Source organism: Mixophyes fleayi, chromosome 6 (assembly GCF_038048845.1).
Source record: "Mixophyes fleayi isolate aMixFle1 chromosome 6, aMixFle1.hap1, whole genome shotgun sequence".
NCBI lineage: Eukaryota > Metazoa > Chordata > Amphibia > Anura > Limnodynastidae > Mixophyes > Mixophyes fleayi.
In genome coordinates, this window is record NC_134407.1 from 97,254,303 (window position 1) to 97,262,955 (window position 8,653).

Below are 8,653 nucleotides of genomic sequence, written 5' to 3' on the forward strand. Positions count from 1 at the left end.
ATTCCCTCAAAGGGTGTCAGCATATCATATATAACAAAGAGAAAAAATTCTCGTAGTGCATTATCCTTTGGATATTTTATTTTAAAAATAACAATATAAAAACATGAATACATGAATCCAGGACAGGTATAAATGGCCGCTTACCAGAGCGAGCTGAAGATCAGTGCATATAACAGGGTCTTTAGTCCAGAACAAGGCATAATCTTCTACACAAGGCAGTGGTACTGACAGTCAAATGTACACAATCCACACTGACGCGTTTCGACCCTCCAGGGGTCTTTTTCAAGGTGAAAATTGTTTATTTTATGCTTGTCAATTACTGTTGCCATCTGATTGGTTTAATATGCCGATGACACAATATAATGGGGACCTATTTCCCTCACTTAATTATACACCTTGAAAAAAAACCCTGGAGGGTCAAAACGCATCAGTGGAGTTTTGGCTCCAAGGAGACTCTTAAATAGGGTCCAATAACTATGGGGGTCGAAATACCTGCTCCACTCCTCGTCAGTTGCATGATGAACTGAGCTAACACTCCAGTTCAGGCTCTGCTATCTAGGTTGTTTCCTACCCAGACCTGTGCAGGCCTTCATCATCTGGGATGTCGTACCCTATCAAAACAAAAGCCCAGTTGGAAGCTTAGCCTGGCATTAGGATCCTATGGAAACCATAGTAGCCGTTCCTCCAGCAGTCATGGATCAATGGATCAGGAAGTAGTCTAGTTCATGACATAAGCAAAAGAGGGTTAACTGCATATTATATATAATATATATATATATATATATATATATATATATATATATATATATATATTTATATATATATATATATATATATATTATATACACACACACACACAAGTTAACCCATGCATGATACTCATGCATTCTAGTCAAATCAAGCTACTTAAGGTGTTAAAAAGGTTCTTGTCATGTATTTGGCCTCCTCAGGGGAAGAGCATTACTTCCCGACGCAAGCGCCCTTTTTTAACGTGGTTTTGTCCACATGTCACCACTTCATCATTTTTCTCCATCACCTCATCCTTCATCTTTATCGCCACATCTATCCAGATGTCTATCCAGACACAGGGATCTCTCTCAGCGGTCCTGAGTATCACACTCCTCTCGCTCTGTCACCCCCGGCAACCACCAATCACTCCCAACTGTCACTTCTCCTTCAAGAAATATATATATATTTTTTAAAATCTTTATAAACACTTTTACCAATTAACAAATTAAATTAACAAATTAAAAACATCTTGGTATACCAAATTTCAGCCCTTTCTGAGTTGTTTTTTTCCACACACACTAAGAATTTAGTAGGTCAGTGTATAACTCCGCCGAGCAGGTGGCGCTGCAGCTTGGTTTTTTTCTTTTCCACACACAGACACACGCCACTAGGCTTTTATATTATAGATAGATTATATATATATATATATATATATATATATATATATATATATATATACACACACACATACATACATACATACATACATACATACATACATACATACATATATACATACACCATAATAAGGACACCATAATAAATCCTTTGTGGTGGCAGAAAAGGAACACCCAGCCTGTCCCAGACACAGCAATATGAACAGCTGGCCGTGACTGGCGTCACCTTAGTCACTTAGCAATGAATACACCTTTTCTGCCACCACAAAGGATTTATTATGGTGTCGTTATGTTCACCAGAACCACTTATTCATTTTCACACTTAAATTATATACACATGTAGCATGAGCCTCCCTGGGCTTCGTAAATTCACAAAGAATCACAGGGAACACACTAGATTAAATTTATTTAATCTGAAAAATGGTTCCAAGGCTTACTTACAAAAATTAACATGACATACAATATGTTGCACAAAAAAGTTTCAGAAAATAAAATAGGAAATAAAATCAAAGTCACTACTTACTAGTTAAGACCTGGGGGTAAATGTATGAAAGTCTGATTTGTTCAAGTCGTCAGAAATCGGCGACTTTGCAGCTAAAGTTTGCCATCACAAGCCAGCGCCGCTCAGGCGCGGGCTGGAAGAGGGAAGCCCGGGGGGCACACAGGCGGCCGCATCACTTGACAGGCGATGCGGCCGCATCATTGATGATGTCATTGATGAATAATGTGAACATGTCTGACACCTACTCCTTGCCCTGGATTAACGCTTTTGTAGATGAGTTTGACAGAGCTCAGGGTTATCTAGATAACATTTCCATTTCCAGTAAGATGGGGGAAGATAATTTGGAGCATGTAGGGCTGGTGTTAGGGAAGACTCGGTGGGCAGGTCTGATGTTTAGGGCAGACAAGTGCCAGATGGAGATGACAGAGTGTCACGACTCTGAATGAGATCCCTTGCCTCTGCTTAGCTAGAGATTGCCCAGGAGTGCGGAGTCTAACGGATAGGAGGTATTCACCAGGGAACCCCACAAGGGGATATGGACTCCCCTGCTCCTATTCCGCAGGTCGCGGTCTCCCAGATAAGAACTAGCAGAGGGTAGTGGAGGCAGAACACAATGAACAATGAGGATGATGATATTCACAGGATTAAAAGTTCACGGCTCACAAGCATCACTGATAATAATAACACTGGAGATAGTGGTAATGCTGCAAAGTAATGTATTGGCTGATGGTACAATAGAATGAGAGAATATATAAAACGGCAGATACTGAACACACGGCAAATTGGTCAGAATGCAGAGACAAATCACTACTTCATAGTTGGTAATCCTTAACAAGTGCATGAGATGAGTAAAACAATAGTTGAAACGCAAGGATAATGAATGGAGAATGCTTGGATCCAATAACGTAAAACACGGCAGATAAATGTGAATCACTGGTACAGCAATAGCCCAAACAGAGTGATAATATAGAACTGGCTGATCCAAAAACAAAGATGATTCAACATAGCAAGTGGGTTACTGGTATCGCGGTAATTCTCATGGTGGAAAAGCAATAAGCGTTGAACTTGTTGGTTCTACAGATAACAATCCTAAATGACATGGATGAGCACAAGTACATCAAACAGTTCGTTACCTAGAAGTAGCGGAGGAGCGAAGTGTATCTGAGCCGTGCGTTGAACTACAGGTGACAGGTAACTCAGCTGTAGATTCAATAGTAGATCTGCAGCAGTATTGAAGCAGCCGGATAGAGACAAGCAGCTTGAGCTGAAGTAATAGACCCAGGTGCAGCAAGCAGTTCACGATAACAGTTCAGCGTACAGGTAACAACAGAGTGAAGTTTCAACTGAGCCAAATGTGGAACTACAGGTGACAGGTAACTTCAGCAGTAGACTTATCAATGAAGTAATAGCGATGTTGAATCAGCCGGGTAAAGATGGAAACTTTAGCCGTAGGAATAGTCACAGGTGCAGCAAACTACTCACCGTGGTAGTTCAGCGTGCAGGTTAACAGCGGAGAGGAGTTTCAGATGAACCCAGCGAGAAACTACAGGTGACAGGTAAATTCGGCAGCAGATCTATCAATGAAGTAATAGCGATATTGAACCAGCTGGGAAGAGATGGAAACTTTAGCCGTAGGAATAGCCACAGGTGCGGCAAACAACTCACAGTGGTAGTTCAGCGAGCAGGCTCACAACGGAGAGGAGTAACAGCAGTGGACAAACGGGAGGTCAAGTAATGGCAGCCAGATCCTAATGCAGACTGAGTAACACGAAGAACAGGCAATGAGCCAAGAACCATGGCTGGTTTAAATAATACTCCAGAAGCAATGAGAATCGGGAGGTCCAGAACAAGGTAGCAAGGAACACCTGTGTAAAAGTAGTGTCTCAGAAGCAGGAGTAAGCTCAATCACCATTCCTAAAGGAAAGTCACAGCACCGGCACCTATCTATGGGACCGGCGTGTGACACAGAGGTGCAGTACCTGGGGCATGGTGTAGGGGAAGGAAGGTTTAGGTCAGAACCAGCTATGGAAGAGACAATACAAGACTGGCCCCAGCCCACAACCCAGTTACATGTACTGACATTCTTAATGACTGAAGGGTACTACAGACGTTCTGTTCCAGACTTTAGTGCTGTAGCGAAGTCCAATAGATTTCACTAAGAAGAAACTCCCCAAAGTAGTTGACTGGACACCCGCTTGTGAGCTAGCATTCCAGTCATTGAAGGAAGCCCTAGTTCGCGCTCCAGTACTGATGGTGCCCGATTATGACGAGGATTTTATTGTACAGACTAATGCGTCACAGTATGGACTGGGAGTAGTCAGTTTGGCCAAGATGGGCAGGAGCACCCTGTTGGCTACTTGAGCATAAAACTGCCAAACCGAGAGGTGGGGTATGCCAAAATTGAGAAGGAATGTTTGGCCATTGTTTGGACAGTGAAAAAACTTCAACCTTTCTTGTATGGATGACATTTTACTGTAGTGACTGATCATAATCTTTTAAAATGGCTGCAACACACTTCAGGGGAAAATGGCCGACTGTTGCGCTGGAACCTTGCACTTCAAATTTGACTTTCACATAATTCACAATCAAACGAAGGCTCACAGCAATGCGGATGGGCTGTCTCGGCAGGAAGAGCCGGATCCCTTGTGTCACCTTCGATAAGCTCAAAAGACTGCAGGACAGGGACCAAATTAAGATTATTTAAAGGAAATAGCGCAGTGCGCTTATTTATATAATTGCAGATATACTGGTTTTGTTGTATAGTGTGGTACTTTGTATAGAAAAGGCTTTTATTTCTGAGGTATATGTCTAATGCAATAAACAATTGTTGAGGAAATCTGTTGTATAGCTTTGAGAAGAAGTCCTCATTAAGACTAATTTAGTCTATTTATGTGATAAACTAACTTGTCCTTTTTAGTCTAAATGCACCACAGGAGGTCATTACTGTTGTTCCCGAGTGGCCTTTTGTCCAAAATGTTAGAACCTGTCTGAACATTGTAAACAGCATGTGATGTAGGATATCACAGATAAGTGTACATTTTGTTAAGTATAAATTGCATTTAAATCCATGTTTAATATTGCATCCTGATACTAAAAATAACTCCGACTTCTTGGGGCCAGCAAAAAGTTTAGGGGCTGGTTTACCCCATGCTAGGCTGTGTCCAAAACTGTATAAAACAGTACTGGGTTGTACTGAAATGTATCATTGTTCATACCATGTGTACCTTTCTGGATGTCACTAGTACCTTCAACTAGTGACTGTACCTGTCCTTATTAGGATACTGAAACTAATAAAATATCACTTTACTTCAAGAACCTGCTAAAAGCGGTTCTAGGTGCCAGTGTAGGAGCCTATTGATGGCAGTAGCTTAAGCCCCTCCTACTACGGTTAGAGGGTGCAATTGGGATAAAGAAAGGGAATGGTGGCAAAGTAAGCCCAGCCGGTTTCCAGCTGCAACAGACAGGATGGCATAGGTGGTCCATCCTGTCACAGATTTCTGGTGGCAAGCGGTGGATAAACCCAGGCGGCTTTCCTGCACACAAAAAAAATAAATAAAATAAAAAAAACTAAATTAAATCTAAATAGCTGCTGGAGCAGCTCAAAAGAACAGTGCCCTACTCCATGAGCACTAAAAAACAACTGAGGAGCTATGGCTGGAGAGGGGTATAGAGGAGAGAAGCTAGGATACAAACAAGTTTATAGTTTGAATACTCCAGCACAACACCCTCTATAACCATAGTTAGCAGTGTACCCCAAATGTGATAAAAGAGAAATGTATTTACCACAATAATGTTCACTGACTTATAACATTATTATGCATAAAGATTGCAGGTGAGAAGATAAATATAGTTAAACCACAGATAGACAAAAAGCTTTTGGTGTTGTGCAGAGAACAGGATATCGAATGTTTAGATCATTTTCAGAATCAGATAAAATTCCCAATCATAGAGGTAATAAATCTGATAGTGCAGGGTCTGGTTCTGAAATCAAACTTTGGCATACCTGTGCTTTCCCATGTTCCTTAAAATAAGATAAAGGCAAAGATAATATCAGAGAGACTGCTGATATAAAATAAAATGTGCAGGCTTCATTTTTTCATACCTTCATTTGCATTCAGATCATATCTGCAGGATCAGTATTCTTCTTTTAGTAAATTATAAAAACTAGAGATGAGTGGTTCGGATAATTTGAAATCCGACGAAATCCAGCGTTGGTGATCCCAGTGAAACCGACTCTCCCACCAAACTGCGGTTTCAAAACGAGGTGAAACGTTGTTTCCGGGAAAAATATTTTACAAAACTCTTGTGAGTTTTGGATCGCCATCTTTTGTATACATAGTTCTCCCTCGCATTCTCAAGTGCCATATTAGAACAGACAGCATGTAGGGAGGAGTTTCACTGCGGTGCTCTGCTCAGAAAATAGCATTCAGGGTGAACAAGGGACATATGAATGCAATACAATCCTGTCATTATTGCTGATCAATTGCTTTTAATTTCAATCTTAAATACACTTTACACTGACTAGTGGCTACTGGTTGTTGTTAATACATTGCATTGCATATATTTAATAATACTATACACTATATACAGAGTGAGTTAGATATAATTCTCAGCGGACTAGTAAATTTATTTCTTGGAGGAAAACAGTGTGCTTTTGCTGTATGACTATTAGTAGCAGAATCTAAAAACAAACAGATTTCTTTCTTTTAAAATTGAAAGTTTTTCTAGTGAAAGCAATCTTATGTGGGGCAGTGACAACCGAAATAATTTTGAAAAAAACTGAGTTTGCATATGAGACTCAGCAGCTGCACACCCGAAAAAAGGCTATAAACATTATTATTTTCTAATCTTTTCAAGTACTTTGCAATACTTGTCAGTTTTGAAAGGCTCATTTAGTGACCTCCATATTAAAAAAGGGTATTTGTGAGGGACAGTATGCAGCTGCACACCCCAAAAAAAGTTATATATTATTATATTCTTATCATTTCTATTTTTCAATACTTGTCTGTTTTGAAAGAGTCATTCAGTGAAATCTATATTTAAAAAAAGTGTTTGTTAGGGACAACACACAGCTTTACACCCCCCCAAAAAAAGCTATATATTCTAATCTTTTCTGTTTTTCAATACTTGTCAATTTTAGAAGGGTCATTCAGTGACATCCATATTAAAAAAGGGAATTTTCTGATGGATGTGGTGATTTGTCCAAAAATAGGAAAATAGCTAACCTCTCATCCCGCAGTGGCAAGACAAGGCTCAGACTATGCCCACTTTTTGCTAGTAGGCGTCATGCTACTGCTGGAACTGGTATATATACTTAAATGGCCATTCCAAAACAGAGTGCCGAACGTGGTCGTGCATCTTCCTCCACTTCCCATGCACCACCTTGTCGCTCAGAGTATAATTCTGTTACGGACACCTTCAAAACAGCCAAAACAGTGACTGAGGAGAACACTGAAGTTGAAGAACTTGGGCATTCACAGAATCCTGAGGAGAGCCTAAGGAGGATATCCATGAGTGTGATATATGTGTATGTGGTTTCAGATTCAGACACTGTAATAATAGAGCAGCATCCTTCAAAAAGTCCTCACACATTTAGAAATGTGAGGATGGGTAGCAGTAGTGTTGATGATTTACCCATAGAAATTGAGGAGACAACTATGGAAGTTGCAAATGTGCAAGAGGATGAAGGGGGATAATTGTGGATCTGAAAATGAATGTGTTGTACATGGACGAGATAATGAGGAAGATGATGACAATTGTGTTGAAGTAAGGCAAGCCACCAGTGTTACCACCAGCAGATGCCCATGATAACCGCATTATCATGCTTGGGCATAAGAGGAACAAAAAACACATCTTGTGTTTCGAAATATTTTTATCCAATGCCTGACAACAATTTGCTAAGGCATCTGTAGCCTTTGTTGGCCAAAATAAGTAGCGGTAGGGACGTTTAATATCTAGGTACCTCCTTCCTGTCATTTGCAGCGAATTCATTCAAGTTATGTTTCCAAACATGGAAAATTGTGTATAGTAGCAAGCAGCCCAACATCATCTACCAGTCGAATGGATAGATATTTGTAATCCTCACCGATGTCAACACCTTTATCCTTCTCCTCTTCATTATTAGTACCAGCATCCAATTATCAAATTTCAAATAACTCCCCTAATGCAATTCATGATTCCCAAGACCCATTCATGCACACTACAGATACTGCTGCTGGGGTGGAGAAATCTATACAGAAGGGGAGCAAGATGAGTATGCATTTTACACAATTGTTTGGTAGGCAAGCATTTGCAAGAGGAAACAATTATGACAGTCAGCATCCTGTTGCACAGCAGATCACTAAAGCCATGACAGCTATGTTAGCATTGAATGTGCGTCCAATTTATTCCATCATTGCATCGGGTATTAGACGACTAGTTGAGATCATCTGTCCATGCTATCAAATGCCATTTCTAAAGAACATCAATTCCTCAGCAGTACTGTGAGGTTAAGCAAAAAGTAATTCAGTCCTTAGAGAATGCCACTATACCGACAGTCCACTTAACTACGGATGTGTGGACAAGTGGTAGTGGTCAAGATAAAGTCTATATGACCGTGACAGCCCACTGGGTAGGTTTATCTCCATCAGCAGCAGCATCGGTAGCTTCACCATCATCCTTTCTGCATAGTAGACTTAGCACTCAATGTGTCACTCACCGGACTGTGAGTGCTTCTTCCCGGACATTTAGGAACCGTGGCCGTCCT